Source organism: Protopterus annectens, chromosome 2.part2, assembly GCF_019279795.1.
Source record: "Protopterus annectens isolate FY-2018-M chromosome 2.part2, PAN1.0, whole genome shotgun sequence".
Taxonomy (NCBI): Eukaryota; Metazoa; Chordata; order Ceratodontiformes; family Protopteridae; genus Protopterus; species Protopterus annectens.
In genome coordinates this window covers 342,268,849-342,290,505 of record NC_056730.1, presented here as the reverse complement: position 1 = coordinate 342,290,505, position 21,657 = coordinate 342,268,849, and positions in this window count along the sequence as shown.

Genomic DNA, 21,657 nt, shown 5'->3' with positions numbered 1-21,657 from the left:
CTGTTTAAAAATGTTCATTTTGTGGCTCACTGCTGTGATAAAGATTTCTGTAGTGTTTACTGTCTAAAAGAGTGTAGGCTAATAGCTTTAGTATTGTCCCAGTTCAGATTTGCTGTCTCTGGGCCTGTTTGTTTTTTGCAGTGAATGTTCTGAGCACATGACCGGGCTATCTTGAATTAGCAGAAGCCTTTATTTACCTTAGTGGCAGGATTGTGTTGACTGGCTGCTGGCTAGTGGGGGTTGGTACTTTTGAGTTTTTTTTTTAAGTTGTCCAAGGTTGTATCTTCTGGTATTTAAATTATAACTTTGATATGATTTCTGTCGATACACACTGAGCAGAGTGGAGGAGGGGCATTGACTACAACTCTGATCTGAAATATATAACAATAAGTATCTTTTTTTGGCTTATTTATACTGGTTATTGCTTCTAGCAATTTATATATAGCACTTTTTATTGCCTGCTGCATAATTTTTACTGTATTTTATTGCTATTACCTAATCTGCACGGGTAACTGGTTTGTTTGCAATTAAAACCTTCTGTAAAGTCTCCTTGCTCCTTTATGTGTTTAAAAACTTTCATTCTGTGGCTCACTGCTGTGATAAAGATTTCTGTAGTGTTTACTGTCTAAAAGAGTGTAGGCTAATAGCTTTAGTATTGTCCCAGTTCAGACTTGATGTCTCTTGGCCTGTTTGTTTTTTGCAGTGATTGTTCTGAGCACATGACCAAGCCATCTTGAATTAGCAGAAGCCTTTCTTTACCTTATTGGCAGGATTGTGTTGATTGGCTGCTGACTAGTGGGGGTTGGTTCTTTTGAGCTTTGTCTAAAAGAATGTAGGCTAATAGCTTTAGTATTGTTCACCTCTCTCCCTCCCTCTTGGTGTCTTGTTGTTATACTTGGTGGCTTTGCAGTTGCCCGCCCCTACTGTAAATTTGATCTGGGATACGCCTCCCAATCTAGTGTCATTAGCTCATTCTACCTAATACAGAGAGAACATCTGAGAAGGCAACTCACTTAGTTTCTTTCCTTCTGTTCTTCCTTTCTCTCTTTCTTAAAAAAATGCCTGAATTTCCTTGTGTTCCGACTGTGCTTCTCAAACATTTTGGAAATATAGAGTATATTTAGTGCATTTATTAAAACTGCATTTGTCTTAATATTGCTACATCTCAAGTGTTCTAGGTTGCACTGCATCTAAATTGTTTAAGTGTGTTTTAGCTGCTTTTCTGTATATATAGACTTATCTGTATATGTAGACTAGCTGCTTATTCTACTGTATTACTGCCTCTTAAATCGTTTTTCAGTTGTGCACTTGCCTTGATTAATTTAAAAAGTTTTAAATTGCTAATTTTGTAGAGTTTTAATTGCATTTACTGTTTAGGGCTACACACTCAAGTGTGTTAGCCTTTTCTGTGTTTATTTACTGTATTATTGCATTGTTTAGCCTGTTGTAACCTACAAAAAAAAAAAAAAATACTATCTTGTTTGCTCACTTTTCCTCCTTTCCTAGCTAGTATAGTCCAGATCCCAGGTTTGCTGGCCTCAGGACTTTATATTCTGTGTTCAGAGTTATCCAGACCTCGCTGTGGTAGAGGGAAGTCCCACTGCTTACCAGTGGGAGTGGTGAGCATTGTACTGCCTAACACTAGAGGAGTAGTTTCCAGCTCTGAAATTGTAATTTTATCAGCCTTTTTGGGCCGATGTCTATCCCTTTCAACTTTCTGGCTAAAAAACACATGTGTTTGACGATTTTTTGCATTGTGCAGCACCGTGGGGCTACGGTTAAACTATTCCAGGTGCCAGAAAGTCTGCTCTTCAAATTTTCCTTTAGAACTAGCTGGTTTCTCAGTAGTAGCACTAAATTCTGAACTCTTGTGACTAGCACTTGCTCTAAAATCTGCTGGAAAGCACTAGGAAACCTTAAACTGATAGAAACACTCAACTCTCCTTGTCAATAAAGAGAAATTAATTGTAGGCACTAAACAGCCTATAATTGCAAAGTACCTTGCAAAGGTAAGGGAAAACAGCTCTTGTACTTTACAAATAAAAAAGCACCTAAACAGGCATGTCCAAGGGTCAGCTTCCGGTGATTTCTCCTGTCCACCTGGTGAATCTGGGCATACTGGGGCAAAGCAGCAACTCCCTCATGTACACAGACAAACCTCTCCTCCTACCACCCAACACTACAACCTGTGAGAGATGCACTTACAAAGCCAAACTGGAATCAAAGCTCTCTCCAGACAAGATTGTGCTACACAGTCAGGAGGAGAAAGTTAACACCTGCACTACACCTCAAGCAACACATAGCCCTTCAAAACCCACACCATCAACATCCACACATAGTAACACTAAACCCACATATGCAGAGGCCCTTAACATTAACCTGCCCAAGCAACAACGACCTCCGAAGCTGAAACGCAAACACCAGTCACAACCAAAGTGACACATAGCTCACAACACCAGTGTGCCACCCAACAACAACCCCTAAGGCAAGACAATGTACCCAACACTTTAGTCAAAGGTGACTCTATAGTCAGGCACACTGATGTCCCACTCACCAAGCTGAACAAGGAGAAAATTAAAGTCAGCAGCCTGTCAGGTGCCAGGATCCACCACATAATGCATGCCCTCAAGTCACTCCACAACAAGTACAAATACGACTCTGTCATTGTCCATGTTGGAGTGAATGACTTGAGACGTACCTCCTTGGACTTCATGAAAAGAGACATGGAAGAGCTCTCAGATTATGTGGCCCAGGAAGGTATGACCCTACGCCTGAGTAGCATCCTACCTTCGCCCAGAATGATACCACAGTATAAGGACAAAATGATTGACTTCAACAATTGGTTAAGCTTCTGGTGTCATTCAAAGGGGATCCAGTATCTGTCTGCCTGGGAAGACATGATAGACAAACCACAATGCTTTGCCAGAAATGGTCTGCACCTGTCAACCCTGGGATTCGGGTTACGGGCTAAAGCTCTTCCCACATCTATAGTGCCTTTTTTAGGCAAGGTTCAAAGGACAAAACCACCACCGTAGCAGATACAAGCTTGCAAAATCTGAAGGTAATGCTACTCAATGCTAGAAGTCTAAACCTCAAAATGCACTCCTAAAAACAGAGAACATCGATATCTGTGCAGTAACTGAGACCTGGTTCAAGGCTCCAGAGAGCAGCCCTGCAATACCAGGCTACAACTCTTACCACAGTTTTCAGCAACCAAACCATGACCAAAACACTAAAGGTGGAGGAGTGTCCATATTCACCAAGGATATTCACACCTCCAGGTTAGTTTCCCAACACAATGCATCTGAAATTCTCCAGGTGCAACTAACACTAGGTAAGATTGCAATCCAAATTTCAGCTTGCTACAGATTCCCCACCATGCCCCAAGATTCTCACTACACCTTTCTAAACATACTGGAAAATATTAAGATACAACCAAACACACTAATACTAGGTGATTTCAACTACCCTGCCATTAAATGGGAAAACTACTCAGGTACCAACACCTTTTCCCAGTGGTTCTTGGAATTCATAAATTCCAACGCCCTGGATCCACTAATCCATTGTCCCATCAGGGGCTCTAATATCCTAGACATGGTCATTACCAACATGGCAGATAGATGCTCCACACCAGTGGTCACCCCCTCATTGGTCAGGTCTGACCATAAGCAAATCACCCTTGACATCCACATCCCACCCCCACCCCCTGTAAGGAAACCTCCGTAAAAAACTTCTCCAAAGCCAACTTCATGCTACTCAAGTCAGACGTGACAAACTTCATGACACCCATGCAGATGGGATCTGAAAGTGTGACTGCTGAATCCTACACTAAGGCACTGTACGAGCACATCCACTTGTGCATGAATCATGCCATCCCAAATAGAACCAAGACACTCTACTCCAAATAAAAGGAAGCCACTCTGGTGGTCCCCTGCCATAAACAAACTATACAACAGAAGGAAGAAACTGTTGCAGAAAAGAGGAAAATCCCAGGATGCAAAAAACTCCCTTACCAGCCTCAGTAAGAAGCTGAGATCCCTCAAAAAATCCTCCAAAGCTAGTTACGAAAATGAAATTGCCAAAGATTCCAAAGACAACCACAAGGCATTCTATAGTTATGTCAAGAATCTAAATGGCAATGCTCAGATCTGCTCTGAACTACAACAGAATGGCATTAAATATAATGATCCCAAGGATATTGCCAATATCCTGGCAGATCGATTTAGCCCCAACTTCACCCCCCTCTCATCCCCTAAAGGGCCCATCTCAATACCAAAAAATTGCCAAATTCTGGTAATCATGGCCACACAGGTAGAAACTGCACTCTCCAAAGCTAAGAATACAGCAGGACCAGATGACATCCCCAGCTGTGTACTACATGAACTACAAAATGAACTGGCACCTCACCTAAGTGTCATGTTTAATCATAGCCTCACCTCAGGCTTTGTGCCCACTGAGTGGTGCACAGCTACAGTTATCCCACTCCACAAGGGGGGATTCACCTTGGATCCAGAGAACTACCATCCCATCAGTCTGCCAAGCCTGATCTGCAAGGGCATGGAACACATTATCATGGAAACTTATGAACAAAGACATTCGCAACCTTCAAACACTGGACCCCACCCAGTTTGGGTTCCTGAAGGGCCAATCTTGTCTCCTGAACCTGATTGACTTCTTTGAATCAGTCTCCAGAGCTGTGGATGAGGGTAAAGTGGTCCACACAGCTTATCTGGACCTTTCCAAAGCCTTCAACACCATCCCCCACTTTGGAATCATAGATAACCGTACTAAGCTGGGCATAACTCCCTACATCACTCGATGGGTTGCCAACTGGCTTACTGACAGAACCCTGACTGTAAAAGTAGCCGACTCCAAATCCAGCTCCAGATAAGTGACAAGTGGAGTACCTCAGGGTTCAGTCCTGGGACCACTCTTGTTTGTCATCTACTTCTCTGAAGTACAGGCCAACACTAAGGGACTCTGGCTAACAAAGTTTGCAGATGACTTCAAACTGGGAGCCATTACTGAATCCCCAAATGATGTGGATATTCTACAATAGGACCTTACAGAACAGATGCTTGGTGTCAGATCCATGGGCTCAAGCTTAATGCCAAGAAATGTATAGTTATCTCCTTTGGGAAAAACCATGTACCCATGAATTACCACATAGGTGGCAGTACACTAAACACCAAAAGTGTGATGAGAGACTTAGGGACACAGGTGGTCAGTGGTCTCACCTTCGATAACCACATTGCCACAACAGTCAGGAAATCCTTCTATGTGGCACACCTCATCACTAAGGGCTTTTCATCCAGAAAAAAGAAGGTCATTGTCCCGCTGTACTCATCCATCATTAGACCCATTATAGTGTACAACACCCCGTTTGGTATGTACCTCACAAGACATCTGCAACAGCTGGAAAGGCTGCAGAAATACCTCACTAAAAGAATCACAGGCCTAAAACAGATGCCCTATGCTGACCGTCTAAAAAAACTCCAGCTATACTCTGTGGCATATCGTCTACTCAGAGGTGATCTCTGCTTAACATACAAGGCGATGTCAAACCCTGAGCTGCTGGACATGCTCCACTTAAAGAAATACCAATCCCTCAGAGCCACATGCTCCAAGGATCTAAACCTTGTCATCACAATGAACAAAACATGCTGATGAGATAGGTTCCTGACCCAGAGACTCCCCATACTCTGCAATAGACTGCCCATACATGTGAAGCAGAGCGCCTCCTTGACCCTCTTCAAAAGGAAACTTGATGATTGGATGGGAGATAGGAAATTCACCCTGGGGATCATGTCAGTCGCCCTGCTAGACAGGGGTCCAGGGAAGTAAATATTATGGGAAGAAATATCCAGGGGATTGTTATGGCTAGGCTTGTATAGGCCCTAGGGCTGATAGCCTAGTACCAACCTATGAACCTATGAATCTATGAACCTATTCATGAGCCAGTTGGCTATCCAATGGGTGACTTAAGAGTTTGTTCCTAGTTTCATGAGTTTGCTGACAATGCAATAATAGACAATAGTGTTGAATATTTTTCCCAGGTTGAGGTAGTGTCTACCATTTTGCTCTCTTCCATAATTTTGGTAACTTTAACTAAAAAATCCAACAATTTGACTAAGCATGATTTGCCTTTCATGAAACCAAACTGTGTTGAATCCAGTGTCTGAAGGTTTACTGTGTCTATGATATCCATGATTTTATACATGAGACTAGTCAGACTTAGGAGGTCTGCATTTACCTGGGACAGTAGATGGCCCACCCTTGTGCAGAGAGATAACTGTTGCAGTCCTCCATTCACTAGCCATGAAGCCAGTTTGGAGGATAAGGTTGAACAGTGATTTTAGAGGTCTTCATAGGTCATGTTTTATTATTTTCACAAAGCATACTGGGATATTAGCAGGACTAATAGGTACAGTATTTTTTGCCTTGTAGAGCACATTGTGAACTTGCTTGCTACTGATAGTTGGGAGGTTTATGGCTGAGGGGGATTCATATCTTTCTGTCAAAGATGTCCTTTCACTGATAAGTGAGAAAACTGGTACAGCTGATCAACAATTGGTTTGTCAAACCTTATTGTCTTTCTCACATTGAGATCATGGTGAATTGGAGATCAGAGAATTTACCCTTTCCCCTCTGTAGCATGACCTCAGAGTTGAGCTATATTATTAGCAGAGGGTGTGGGTGATGCAAGGGTCTTGCCTCCACTTCCAAAAATCTAGTTTAGTGTGTGTTTTTGTCTGTTTTTTGTTTTGTTTTATCCATTGTGTATCAATATCTTGCCCTTCAATTATTTGAGACTTATGATTTATGAGTTGATGTTGCTGCAGTTTGGTAAACCGTTATGCTTCTGGCTGAGGGTTTCTCTTGAGAGTTGTCAGGGAAGCAGAGTGAAACTGAAGCTAGATTTATCAACCAGTATGTTTGCTATATCCTTTGGCTCTATATAGGTGGTTCAGGTTACAATTAGTTCAGCACACTGGTGTGTATTACTTTTGAGATGGCTGACAATGCAGAAGAAGGCTTTATCGTTAGTCTTTCCCTGTGAGAATATTTTTCCTTAAATTTGGCTTTGGTGGACTTGATAAGACTACAAAGTTGCTTATTTAGTTTGATGAGGAGTTTCTTGCCTTGCTGGGTATTGCACTTCTTACTTTTGGCCAATGTTTTTCTTTCTTCTGTTATACAACTTCTTGATATTGTGATTCAATCAGGGTGGCTTGTTCTTTGACATGGTCCTGTGCTTATTCCAAGTGGATCAGCTGCCTCAGTGCACCTGAATACAAAATGGTACATTATTTCTGTGAATAATTCTGTATAGGCAGCAGAGTTCGCATGGTTTGGGAGCTTGGAATTTGGCCAAGGTATCACTCAATCATAATGAGTTAGCTATGGAATAAGTCTTAAATGTTTGAAGGTTAGGCAGGGTCACAGGTTTAAGTTTAATTTTAAAAGAAGCAACAGCTTTATGGTCCAACCTAACAAGCAAGACAATACACATTGCAAAGCTGTCCAGTGTTTGTGAGGATAAGGTCAGGGACACTGGTGCCCTTAGTAGGCATACAAACTAGCTGTCCCATAGTATTTCTACTGACAAAGACCAGAAATCTCTGAGCCTATGTATTGGAAGCCGTGTATGTTTCTCAGTTTATAGTGCAGTAGTAAGTCTCGCAAGAACATGGGATTGGGTTCCATGCAGAGCAACTCCATTTCATCTTGGTATTCAGTGTGGGACTTTGAGTATGGTGAACTGTACATGGAGGAGCTCAAGTGCATCATGCTGCTTGACCAGTCTTAAAGCATGATTGCTTTTGATGAATACTGAAGCAACTCCATCTTTTGTACTCTCTTGTGCAGTAGCTGGTGCTTCATGGCTTTAAATCATGTCTCCATAACTACACAGACATCTACATTCTCCAAGGTAAGGAGAGCTTGCTGGAAGTACAGCCTTTTCCTTAGACTCCCAGCATTGAGCAGTAATACTATAAGATTATCCTGGGTGGGTTTAGCTATGTTGAATGGTTTATCAGGCTCACATTGCCCAAAGAAGGCACTATGGAGATGGAAAACATTTTAGCCAATATTCAAAAGCCTAAAGGTGACAAGTGCAGATCATCCCTGGCAAAGCAGCATGGTTTTCCAACCATATCCACCCAAGCTGACAAATAGTCTACCCCCTTCAAATGACACCAAAAACTAAGTCAATTGTTAAAGTCAATTATCTTCTGCTCAAACTGTGGTATCATCTGTGGTATCATCCTTGGTGAAAGTAGAATGCTGTTTATTGTAGGGCTCATATCAGCCTGGGTCACATATCATGAGAGCTCCATCATATCTCTTTGTATGGTCCAGAGAGGTACATCAGTTCATTTACTTCCACATGTACAATAACAGAGCTTTACTGCTAATTGCAGTTCAGTGACTTGCATTTGTGTGTAATCTGGCAGAACCTGATCCCGGATAGGCAGCAGACCATGACCATCTCCTTGCTCAGCTTAGTGAATGAAACATGTCTGTGTCTCACAATGAAATCATCTATGACTAGAATATTTGTGTGGAGATTTGCCTTATGAGCTTATGGGTTGAAACATCATGAGCTGAAGTTGTATGTATTGTGGTGGATGTTGCTTTGGTAGAATGTTTGGTAGGTTGCTGAGGATCCATATCATTATAGCTGTGTCTAGGAGGCCTTAGAGGTTTGGGTAGATTATTAGTAAGAGCCTCAGCATGCATAAGACTATGTGCTTGGTTGTTAATGTGACTCACAGGTAGAATATGATGTCATGTGTTTCTGACAACTGGTTTGGTAATTATAGTGGCTTGAGCACACTGTATCTAACTGTTAATGCATTGTCTCAGGATTCCAATGTCCACTAAGCAAGCTGCAGAGAGGGAAGGAAAGTGTTTATCCATATTTCCAGTTGTTTATACCATGGACTACAAGGGGAGTTTTACTGGGGGCTCTAAATAGGTTTATGTATGTCCTATTTAAGTGAATTTAGCATGTTTTAGGCAAGACTGTTGGAGAAATGCTCCTCTGTATGCAAACCACTGTAATGGGGTAGTAAAGAGGTTTATAACACGTTTGATTGGATACTAGTTAGCTATGAACTACAATCTATACTCTAGGATCTCTATGATATTACATTGGGATGAAACGGCTAGGCTTAAAATGACCCCTGAGTCAATAGCCTAGTAATCTCCTATGAGCCTATGACCTTATGATCCTAAGTGCAATCCAGGTGCTTGTGTAACTCAATACTCAAGAACTAAAAAAGGTAGGATTTTATACAAAAGGAAGTTTGATTCCAACTGATTGTCTATAAAGGGCACTGCTATCTACTGTTGCATGATGCATCGTACAAATATAACAACTGTATACAGCTACTGAAAAGCAACAAATAAGCAAACTAGCCCACTCACCAATCTCAAAAACATACTCTAAAATTTCCAAGTTCAGAAGAGACCGGGTTACCCTCTACTGCCACAGATATAATTATTCTAACTGTAAAGTCATTAAACAGGGAGCCCAAAGGTAGGAACTCTGCAATTTCTTTCTTTTTGTTTTAAGAATTTTTTTTATTCATTTAGATAGTAGATAGAGTAGATAGTCAGCTTTCCTTTGATAACCATGTTGCCAAAGTGGTTAGAAAATCCTTCTATGTGACCCATTTGATCATGAAAGGGTTCGCATCAAGATCTAAGGATTTAATGGTGCCCCTCTACTCTTCCCTCATCAGACCCATTATTGAGTACAATGCACCAATTGGAATGTACCTGGCTAGACATCTCCATCAGCTGGAGAGACCACAGAGGTACCTAACCAAGAGGATTACTGGCCTCAAACAGTTGCCCTATGCAGCACGATTGAAAAAGCTAAGACTGTTCTCTGTTGCATACGCCTTCTCAGAAGCGATCTCTGTCTAACGTACAGAGCCATGTCCAACCCAGAATTGTTGAACATGCTCCATCTTAGCAAAACCAAATCTACTCGAGCTACACGCTCTAGGGATATAAACCTCAACACAACAATGAATAGAACATGCTGGAGGGATAGATTCCCTTCGCAGAGACTTCCCTTACTATGGAACAGGGTCCCGATCTACATAAGACAGAGCCCCTCACTATCACTCTTCAAGAGGAACCTTGATGAGTGGATGGGTAACAGAAAGTTCACACCAGGGATCACACCAACAGCACTACTAGATAGGGGCCAAGGGTATTAGCTGCTAGTACAAGGGTCTAGGGAACTACTAAAGGGGCGTTGAATACCGCACAACATGGCTGGGCTAATACATGTCTTCGGGCAGATAGCCCAGTACCAACCTATGAACCTGTTTAACATACTTACACTATTTACACAGAAAGGAGGAATTTAGACATCACATACTACTATACAGTGTTAGGACTACATTGAGTCATCAAGGTAATCTTATACTATTAACACATTAAGACTGTTGGTATTTCAATAGCAACATTTCATGGCTATCCCAACCACTAAATGTCTTACTATGATTTATAGATCCTATTCTGTTCACTTATTTTTCAGTTTTACATAGTACTGCAGTTAAATTTAAAAATTGTTTTAATCTAGGAACTGAGCTCAATTTCTAATTTTTTGTAATAACTTTTCTAACAACTGCCAGATAACTCCAAAGTTTTTTATTGTTTGACTTTTATGTTTACAGGAAGTGAAACAATCATTTGTATTACTGATCTAGCTAAAGAATAATTATCAGACCATAAACCCTTAAAAAATACTTATCTCATCCCAATACACATTTAATTTTTCACAATCCATAAACATTTGTGCCCAACCAGTTTTTTACATCTTTACTACATCTCCAACAAACTGAAGTAGTCATTTTACTAAAGTTAGATATTTTATATTGAGTTACAAACATTCTATGTATTTATTTCCACATAAAAACTTTCCAGTATAAACCTGAAGACATTTGACCAACTGATTTACGTAACAAAGTTTTATTCCTACCATCTACTGAGTCACTCAATCCACTACTATCTAAAAAGTTCCAGAATTTTGCATCAAAATTATTATTATTATTATTATTATTATTATTATTATTATTATTATTACTACTACTATTATTTATAATTAACTTACACAACTTGGACAAGCTTCCTTTGTAGGGCAGTTCATCCCTGATGATAGCATTCATATATTCATAGAATGGGAGAACAGTGTTCTGTTCCGTTTCACTCATATTATCTAAATATTAATTCAATTTCTTATTGATGAATAATATAAACTGATTAACCGATTCATCCAACTTATAATTTTCCATTAAATATTCTGACGACTTAGCTTTTCCCTTGTCAAAGCAATCAAATAACAACACTAATCCATTTATTTTTAGTGAATCAATTTTAACATAGTCCTACATTTCCTTAAATCTAGAGGTGTGTGCAGTTTTAAAAGCACAAAAATGTCCATTTTGATATCAATGGAGTTGTATAATCATATCTCTTAACTGTTTTAAGAATAGATTTTATATATGCAGAGTCTAAAGATTAAAATTAATTTCCTTCTAAGGTAAATTTTAGTAACCATATGAAATGATTGTTACATATTTCTAATTTATCATATTTGATAAACTTATAAGAATTTATCACAATCTGGTCCTGAATGTTTTTCTATTGACCAGTGTAAGCTGAGTCTATCCAGAGATTAATAGAGTTAAAATTTGCAGAAATATAACAAGATTCTATATCTTGAAGCTGATTCCACCATACTCCCATAATCTTTTATGATTTCTATAAGCAATGCTCAGCTTTTTTGGATACCATAAGAATGAAGTTAGTATTTTTCCATTTTCTTTAAAAGGTTTTGTCAGATATTAACGCTATCAAATAATATATACATAAAATCTTGGGTAATATAGTCTTTTTTAATAAGTACTAACATCATGAAAAAAATCATTCCATTTGTTAACTATAAGTAACAGTTTTATTTTTTTCAAAATTATTATTAATATTCTTACATCCTGACAGATTTTTATTCTTAAATATTTTAGTTGTTTTCCTTCCCAGGTATGTTTTTGATTTAACACTGAAGTTTCGGTTTTATTATTATTAAATTTCAGCAGGAATACTCCATGAAAATTTTTAATTAAGCTGAATAATGTAAATCCCCTATAGTTAGTAAAATATCATCTGCAGAAAGCTGTATTTTAGATTGGCAATCCTTATTAATTGAGAGTCCATCAATTTTTTTTCATTGATTCTTATACAATTATCTAAGTGTTTGATAACTAATGCAAGTAGTAGAGGGGACAAGGGATAACCTTGCTTTGTGCTTTTGTTTAAAGTGAATCCTTGAGAAATGTAAGATCCGATTTTAACATATGCTTTGGAGTCTCTATACATGTTTTTTTTTTTTAATATTCCAATAAATTGTTTTGGAAATGCAAATGTTTCTAAAGTTTTAAACAAGTAATTCCAATCTACAGAATCAAAAGCCCACTCAATATCTAAGCTAACTAGGGCCACTTTCTCCTTCATTCCTTTTCTTAAAACGAATATAGTTACTAACCTTTTTATACCATCATGCACTAATCTATTGACTATAAATCCTGTTTGATCTTTATTAAAAAATTTATCTACTATATCTCTAAATATTGTAGCAAAGATGGATGTAAATATTTTATACTCTACATTTAATAATGAAATACATCTATATGAGGAAACCAAGTTATTTATCCTTCCCTTGTTTAAGTATATATAAGTGAGATTACAGAACATTTACATCAGGGAGGAATTATTTTGTCACTTTTAATTATCCTGAAAAATGTCACTCAGTAATCCTAAAATGTTTAATGGAAGCAGATTATATGATTGCATACTTAAACCATCGAACCCTGGAGCTTTATCATTTTTCCCTTTTTTAAAAAGTTTAACTTCTATTAAGGTAATAGGCTTATTCAACAGAGATATTTGCTAGTCATTTAATTTATTAGTAACATTTTTCTTTAAATACTTTTCAGTTTTGGTAATCATCCAGATAATTCTTTTTATAGGTTCATAGGAGGTTACTAGACTAGTAGCCCTAGAGCTTTTACAAGTCTAACCATGTTAATTTTGAGTTGTCTCAATTGTCCTTGGTTAGATGGATGTAATTAGCAGAGTGAGTCTATGATAAACACTAACTACCCCTGTCCATGACAGACATGAGTGCCATGCCCAGGGTGAATTTGCAGTCTCCCATCCATTTGGCTAGGTTACACTTGAATAGGGTCAGTGTGGAGCTTTTCTTCATGTGAATTGGAAGTTTGTTCCAGAGTAGCAGCAATCTCTGGGAGATATATCTGTCTCTCCAGAATGTTCTGTTCATGTCACACGCTAGGTTAAGATTACTAGAGCAAGTGACTTTTGTGCATTTGACTTGTGGATGTGCAGCATTTCCATCAGGGCAGGGTCAGAGACTGCCCTGTAAATAGGGTTTTCAGTCTATCCACATAACTCATGGTTTGGAGGTCCTCTATTTTCTTGGTGAGAAACCTCTGTGGTCTCCCCCATCTGCTGGAGGTGGCTGGTGAGGTACATGCAGAAGCGAGTATTGTACTCTATTAATGGTCTGATGAGGTTCAAGTATAGTGGAGTTATAACATCCTTAGACCTGGATGCAATGCCCTTACTTAGGAGATGTACAACATAGAAGGCTTTCCTTACCACTGTGGACAATTGTTGGTTGAAGTTCAGACTGCTATCTACCTGTGTTCCCAGATCTCATACCACTGGGTTTGAACTTGGTGGGGGGGTTGTAAATATTGTAATTATCAGGGAATTCCTCTTACCCAAAGGGGATAAAAATGCACTTTATTGAGTTTAGTTTTATCCCATGGCTTTGGCACCAGTCAGTTGTCTCTCAGCTCCATGTAATATGTTAACATCATTGGGGGACTCAGTGATTCCACCCAATTTCCAATCATCAGCGAACTTGGTAAGTCAAAGGCCTGGACTTCCAAGAAATAGATGCCAAACAGTAAAGGGCCCAGCACAGATCCTTGTGGTATGCCACTGGTGACAAGTCTACTGGTAGAGGTGTAGTCCCTAACTTTGCTAGTATGTGTTCTGTTAGTGAGCCAATTGGCTACCCATTTAGTGATGTAAAGGTTAATCCCCAGCTGTGAGAGTTTCTTGATACCTGATTGGGGGATTGTGTCAAAAGCCTTGGCTAGGTCAAGTTAGACAGTATGCACTGTCTTACCTTCATTCAGGGCTTTGGTGACTTTCTTGAAGAAGTCTACTAGGTTTAATAAGCATGATCTACCCTTGTTAAAGCCAAACTGGGTTGGCCCAAGAGTTTTAGGGTCACCTATGTCCTTGTTGATAAGGTCCATGATGATTCTTTCCATGGCCTTGCAGATGAGGCTGGTTAGACTTATATGTCTATAATTCCCAGGGTCAGTTGATGGCCCCCTTTCTGTAAAGGGATTCCTATTGCTGTTCTCCACTCTGGTGGAACAAACCCAGTTTTCAGGCTATGGTTAAAAAGAATGCCAAGTGGGTCTACTAGGTCCTGTTTTAGATTGCTTCATAAGCAACCTGGGATTTTATCTGATCCCACTGAGGCCATGTTTATGGCTTTGGAGAGCACATATATGACCTGATCTCTAAAAATACTAAGCAGAGGACTGGTGTCAGGTATGCTTTGGGGTATGGCTGGTGGGGACAGGGGGATGAAGTTTGCACTAAATCTCTCAGCTAGCAGGTTGTAAATTTACTCTGGTGTAATATATATGATACCATCTACTATCAGTTAGGCACATAGCTGGGCATTCCCTTCTATATTTCAGACATAGTTAAAGAATGACTTATGATTATCCTTAGCTAGGGATGCTATTTCAGCTACATAATTAGCTTTACAGGAATTTACAAGATTTTTGATTTGCTTGCTCAAGCTGTGGAGGGAATTCTTCCTCTGCTGAGTCAGTTCCCTCTTGCTGTTAGACATCAGTTTCTTCCTTTTGTTATATAACCTGTTTATACTTCAGGTCCACTAGGGTGGCTTTTTTTTTTGGGGAGGACCTGGCTTTAATCCGGCCAGGTACAGCCGAGTCTATAAAGTTACTGAAGTGTTTAAACAGGGCATTTGTGTACACTTCTGCTTAGGAGTCATTGTTGTCTGTGATTGCAGGGGGTATAAAACTTTTTATACCATTGATAAGTAGGCTGTAGTTTGCTTTGGAAATTTTTTTTAGTTTTTTTGCTTCTGTGGTGGTGACACATTCAATAGTTACTTCAAATGAGACTGATTTATGGCCTGACTTTACCAGGGAGGACATCACATGGGGGGGACTGCAATGACCCCTCCCCATGTTGTTAAACCCTATGTCTAAGATATTTGACCACCTTGTGAGGATGAAGTCTATCTGTTCCAGAGTATTTGTATTGACAAAAGTCAAGGAGCCTCTGGGTGAGCATGTTTGTGCTCATGTATGTCACGTAGTCAGTGGAAGGATAGTTGAAATCTCCCATGACTAAAGTACTGGGTTGTATGACAAGTGACTCCAGTAAGTCCAGGTAGGCAGCATGCTTTTCTTGGTTCATGGTGGAAGACTTATAGCTAACAATGATGTGGTGGGGTGTTTTGCCTATAGTTAATTGGACATGGAATAGTTTGAGAGAGTCATACTGTCGGATGAGTCTTGAGGTGTACTTGTCTTTAATGAAGGTGGATACACCTCCACCTTTGGTTCTTTTGTGCTCATTTTGAGGTCTGAAAGTGTGGAAAACATTGTAGCCTTGCACGGCCGGGGTGCTCTTCACAGCTTTGAACCATGTCTCAGTGACTGCACAAATATTAGCATCTTCCAAGGTAAGGAGTGCTTCTAGGGAGTGCAATTTCATGTTTAGACTCCTATCATTAGTATCTGGATTTCAGATATTATTGATTTGTGCCTTTTTCTTAATACCTTACTTCTATTAGCTAATCTATGTAGATTTTTTGAAGTCATCACATAACTGTGCAATTTTATTTTTTTTCTGAACCTGTCTACACTTTATACATTAAAACTGTTGATATTTTGTCATTAATTTTTAAATGACTTCAATATTATCAAGTTTCTTCACACTCTTTCATTTTATTGCTAGCCCATCTTCCCATTCTACTGTATATTGAATATGCGTTTTAAGGAGCTTATAATATAAATGACTTTACTAACCTGACCATTATCATTCAAAGATAAAAGTTCTTGATTGTTCCTTAAGGTAACATTTACATTCTTTTAATTTCATCATATATATATTGGGATTCTATAAATAATCTGAAGTGTCCTTATATCCATTAATGTATTAATACTTAGTGCATTATGATCAGACAAAGGACAAGGAACACTTTTTTAAACTACCCTTCCAATTACTTTGTAGAAAGTTTAAGTGAGCTTTAGCCACTATTGTACCTATTCCAGGGATCCAGTAAATAATAGCTAGAGCATAGAGTTTGCCATTACATTTAATTATTACAAATGTATACATTCTTTTGGGATTGTTATGGATTCTATGATTTTAGGGATTACAGAAAATTTTCTCCAAAGCAGTTCCTTTATGCATTTTGTTAAAAGAAGCAAATAATAACATTTTGTAACTTAAGTTACTTAAATACTGTATATCTTTGTCTATCAAGTGAGTCTCTTGCAAGAATATAACATCTCTGTTTAATTTTAGATATCTTATTAATTATTCCTTTTGTTGCCATTATTTAATTCATTTACACCAATAGACAATGTATTAAAATTATCCATACTGTGCATTTAACAAGATTTCTTTTAAAAGATAATGACACATTTATCCACCATTTTAATTTAATTGTATATAAGACTCTAATGCATTCCTCTAACACTTTCTTAACATTCCACATTTTTAATTCTTCCTTTCTACAAACTAAACTACTAAAACTCATAAATAAGAAAAGTAGAAACAAGTCTACAACTATAACTGTATATATTACTCATAAAACACAACCTTACTATGAATACCAAAGTTCCTAGTTTGCCTATCAAATAGACAACCTACTATACCATCTCTCTACCTACCAATGCCTAAAAACTCATCAAAAAACTAACCAATAGCTATCTCTTTACACAGGAGATATTTAATTCCTTATGGATTTGTATATTATTCATATGATGTTTATACATCTTATTAATTCTAGTATTACAAGCAGTCTTGACTATATATACAGATATATATATATATATATATATATATATATATATATATATATATATTACATAATCAAACTTTTAAAAGTTGACAGCATATGATCAAATTTTTAAAAGTTCAAAAATGTAATAAAAAAATAAAACAAAGAAAAAACCTACCTGAACAGTTTAAGCAGGGGGGCAAGCCCCCCCCCTGCACTACCCGCATGGAGGGCTGCACCCCCAACTCCAAGATCACACTACACTGCAGAAAGGTAAATCTTCCCATTCCGCACTGTAAGGAGATTTCTATTGAAACATTCAAACTTTTAAAAGTTTGATCATATGGTGTCAACCATATGACATTCAAATTTTTAAAAGTTTGACAATGTGATATAAGCCTATATATATATATATATATATATATATATATATATATATATGGATCTATCTGAGTACATCGACATTTCACAATACCGAAAACGAATTAACCGACACCAAAACATCGAAAGTCATTTAACCGACGCCAGAAGATCGACAGTTCACAAACACGACATCGCATACACCCGACACATCATACCAACAAACAAAACACATCCCCTATCCAACACTCACACACACAACACAAGCACACCAAAATCCTTACAAACAAACACTAACCCATACATACACAACTATCCACAACCCTGACCCAAACCCTTACCCTAAGGTCCGTCACTATCGCACACTCACCTAACCCACGCCCTAACCCTAACTCACTTATCCCACCCCTACCCCTACAAAACACCAACATCGCACACTTACCTTACTCGCACACTCACCTAACCCGCGCCCTAACCCTAACTCACTTATCCCACCCCTACCCCTACAAAACACCAACATCGCACACTTACCTTACTCGCACACTCACCTAACCTGCGCCCTAACCCTAACTCACTTATCCCACCCCTACCCCTACTAAACACCAGCATCGTACACTTACCTTACTCGCACCCTATCATCCGTCACTACCGCATACTTACATATCCTTTCCCCAGCACAGCTTCTCAGCGTCGGTGTCTTCCTCCCTCGGTCTTCTGCCTTGTCGATCTTCTGGCGTCGGTAACGTGACTTTCGATATTATGGTGTCGGTGAATCCGTTTTCGTTATTGTGAAATGTCGATGTACTAAGATAGACCCATATATATATATATATATATATATATATATATATATATATATATATATATATATATATATATATATATATATATATATATATATATATATATATATATTTACACATATATAAAAGAATAGCTGCTTGTTTAATTTGAATGTGTTTTTAGCCATTGTGAACTGATGTTCTGATCTAAGATTCACATCCTGACAATAGAATTTGATTTCAGCATGTGAAAATGACATCTCATAGCACTCAGTGCTGCTAATTCTCTTTGTAAGTTTCTAATTCTTTTTAATTCTTTTAAGCTGCTCTAATCAGTAACAAACATCTAACTTTATTTCTTTCCATTAATATGTACAGTTAAGAGTTAATAACACTACAGCATAAGCTAGTAACAGTCAGCAAAATGTAAGCAGATTATATGTCAGCTAAAGCTTTTGTTTTATCAATTCTTCACTTGCAAATAAATATTAAAAAGAAAAAAGATGTTATTTTGACTAGATTTCTCATGTATATACTTGGAAAATAATAAAGAAAAAATAAAGTTCCTTCCTGTTTTCAAAGATATCACTGATCAACTTTGACACAGATTTTCTTCAAAACAGTTCAAGGAGTAGGTGGGAAGTAAGGCAAGCAAGAATCAAGCATTTTCATACAACTGGGACATTCATTTATTTTTAAGGTTTTTAAGTGTTAATTGCTTCATAAACAACATGTAAACAGAATGTGTTACACGGGAACAATGAAAACAAAGTTGTCAGCACTTTGACACTTCTAACTAACATATTACTTAGATCTGATGCTCACTTAACCCAGCAATGCACATAGTAAGCAGAGTCAAACAAATAAAATAAAATTCTTAACTTATATAGTCTTAAAGTTACCAATAATATTGCTTGTACTTTAATAATATTCTCTTACAGGAAGTATTTGTTTAACATCAATCCATATGTTACCAGATGGTAACCAACTGACTCACTGATAGAACCCAACTAGTCAAAATAGAGGAAGCCACCTCAAGCAGTAGACCCATATCATGTGGTATACCCCAGGGTTTGGTCTTGGGGCCTCTGTTATTTGGGATATACTTTTCTGAGGTACAAGTCAAAACCAGACGGCTATGGCTGACCAAGTTTGTAGATGATTGCAGGTTGGGAGCTGTCATTAATTCCCCTAGTGATGTGGACATCCTCCAAGAGGATCTCACCCAAACAAATGACTGGTGCCAGAAACATACCCTCAAGTTGAATGCAAAAAAATGCATCATCATCCCCTTTGGGGAGAGAGATGTCCCCACAAATTATCACATTAATAATGTTCTAAGCATGCAGTCAGTTGTGAGGGATTTGGGCACCCAAATTGATAGCAGCCTGACTTTTGACCACCATGTTGCTTGCATTGTACAGAAAGCTTTCTACATGGCCCACCTCATAAGTAAGCGTATCTCATCCAGGGGCAAGGAGGTCATAACATCAATGTATTCTTCCCTCATAAGGCCCATTATTGAGTACAATGCTTCATTTGGCATGTAGCTTGCAAAGCACATACAACAGCTGGAGAGACTACAGAGGTTCTTCACCAGGAGAATCCAGGGCCTCAAAAATCTACCATACACAGATAGGCTAAAAGCCCTATCTCTCTCTCTACTCTGTTTCATACAGATTCCTCAGAGGTGACCTCTGTCTGGCATACAAGGCAATCTTGGACTGCTGCATATTTGCAAGTCAATCTCCACTCAAGAAACCCACACACATGGCCTCAACCTGGTCTGTGACATCAATAGGACTTGCTGGTGGGACAGATTTGTGTCACAGAGACTCCCCCATCTATGGAATAGACTGCATCTCCACATCAACCAGAGTACCTTTTTATCCCTTTTAAGCACAATCTGGATAACTGGATGGGAAATAGAAAATACATCCCTGGGATTCCACCCATGTCCCTGCTGGACAGAAGCATTGGGTGCTGATTTGTCTGTACATGGGCTAAACTCTTGGCTAGGCTTATAAGGGCCTCAGGGCCAATAGCTTAGTAACTTCATATGACCCTATGATCCTATGAACATTTAGAAAAACATTTATAACCTTGGTTAAATTAAATATTTTATTTATTTATTTTATTTATTGCATTTGTTTACCAGAAAAGTCCACTGGGTCTAAAAGAACCCATTTTCAGAGGAGGCCTAGGAAGAAAAGCTCTGACAAGAACGTAGATAAAGAAAATATTAAACATTAATTAGTACAAAAGTAGATACAGTCTTACAGATAGTGATTACAGTAATACATACATAATATATATATAAAAGAAAGAATTTTGTTGGTTGCCAGGTGAATTCATAAAGGTATAAACATAAACATATTATTCAACAGTATTATTCCAGTATCAACAAGTGATAAAAAATAATAATTATGGAGAAAATATCATCAGTTAGCAGTAACAAAAATATATAAAGTCTTTCACTGTAAATATAGCAAAACAGTAAAACTAACCATTTATATTCCTTATCATGAAAAATGTTTTGGTTTAAAATATAAATACATACTTATATATGTTTTAAAACTTAAAGTTCAATTAAACCTTTTACTTAAAGGCTAAATATAGTGTTTCAGAGCATAAAAGTCCTGCAATCAGAAAATAAAGGTCACTTGTTTTAAGCTTTTTTAATTTCAGAAGCAGTTTTCCAGGAATTCAGCTCACTCTGTCTCTTGAAGGTTATACTGTTACAATCCATTTCTTCAGTATTAAGGATTTTATTTTTGTTAGCAAAAGTGGATTCCTCATCCACTGTATCAAATAATTTGGTTCTTTTGAAAGAAATAATTTGATCTTTGATGGAAACACCAGAGTGGCTTCAATATTGTTTTCTTTAAGTTCTTTAATCAGTGGTTCATAGGTTCATAGGTAGGTACTAGGCTATCGACCCTAGGACCTATATAAGCCTAGCCATAACAATTCCCTGGCTATTGCTTCCCACAAATATTTACTTTCCTGAACCCCTGCCTAGCAGGGATATTGATGTGACCCCCTGGGTGAATTTCCTATCTCCCATCCAATCATCAAGGTTCCCCTTGAAGACGGTATGGGCAGCCTATTCCAGAGTATGGGGAGTCTTTAGGTCAAGAACCTATCCCTCCAGCATGTTCTAATCATCCTGATGAAAAGGTTAAGACCCCTGGAGCATGTGGCTCTGATGGATTGGGATTTCTTTAAGTGTAGCATGTCCAACAACTCTGGGTTTGACATGGACTTGTATGTTAGGCAGAGATCGCCTCTGCATAGGCGATATGTGACAGAGTATAGCTGGAGTTTCTTTAGACGGTC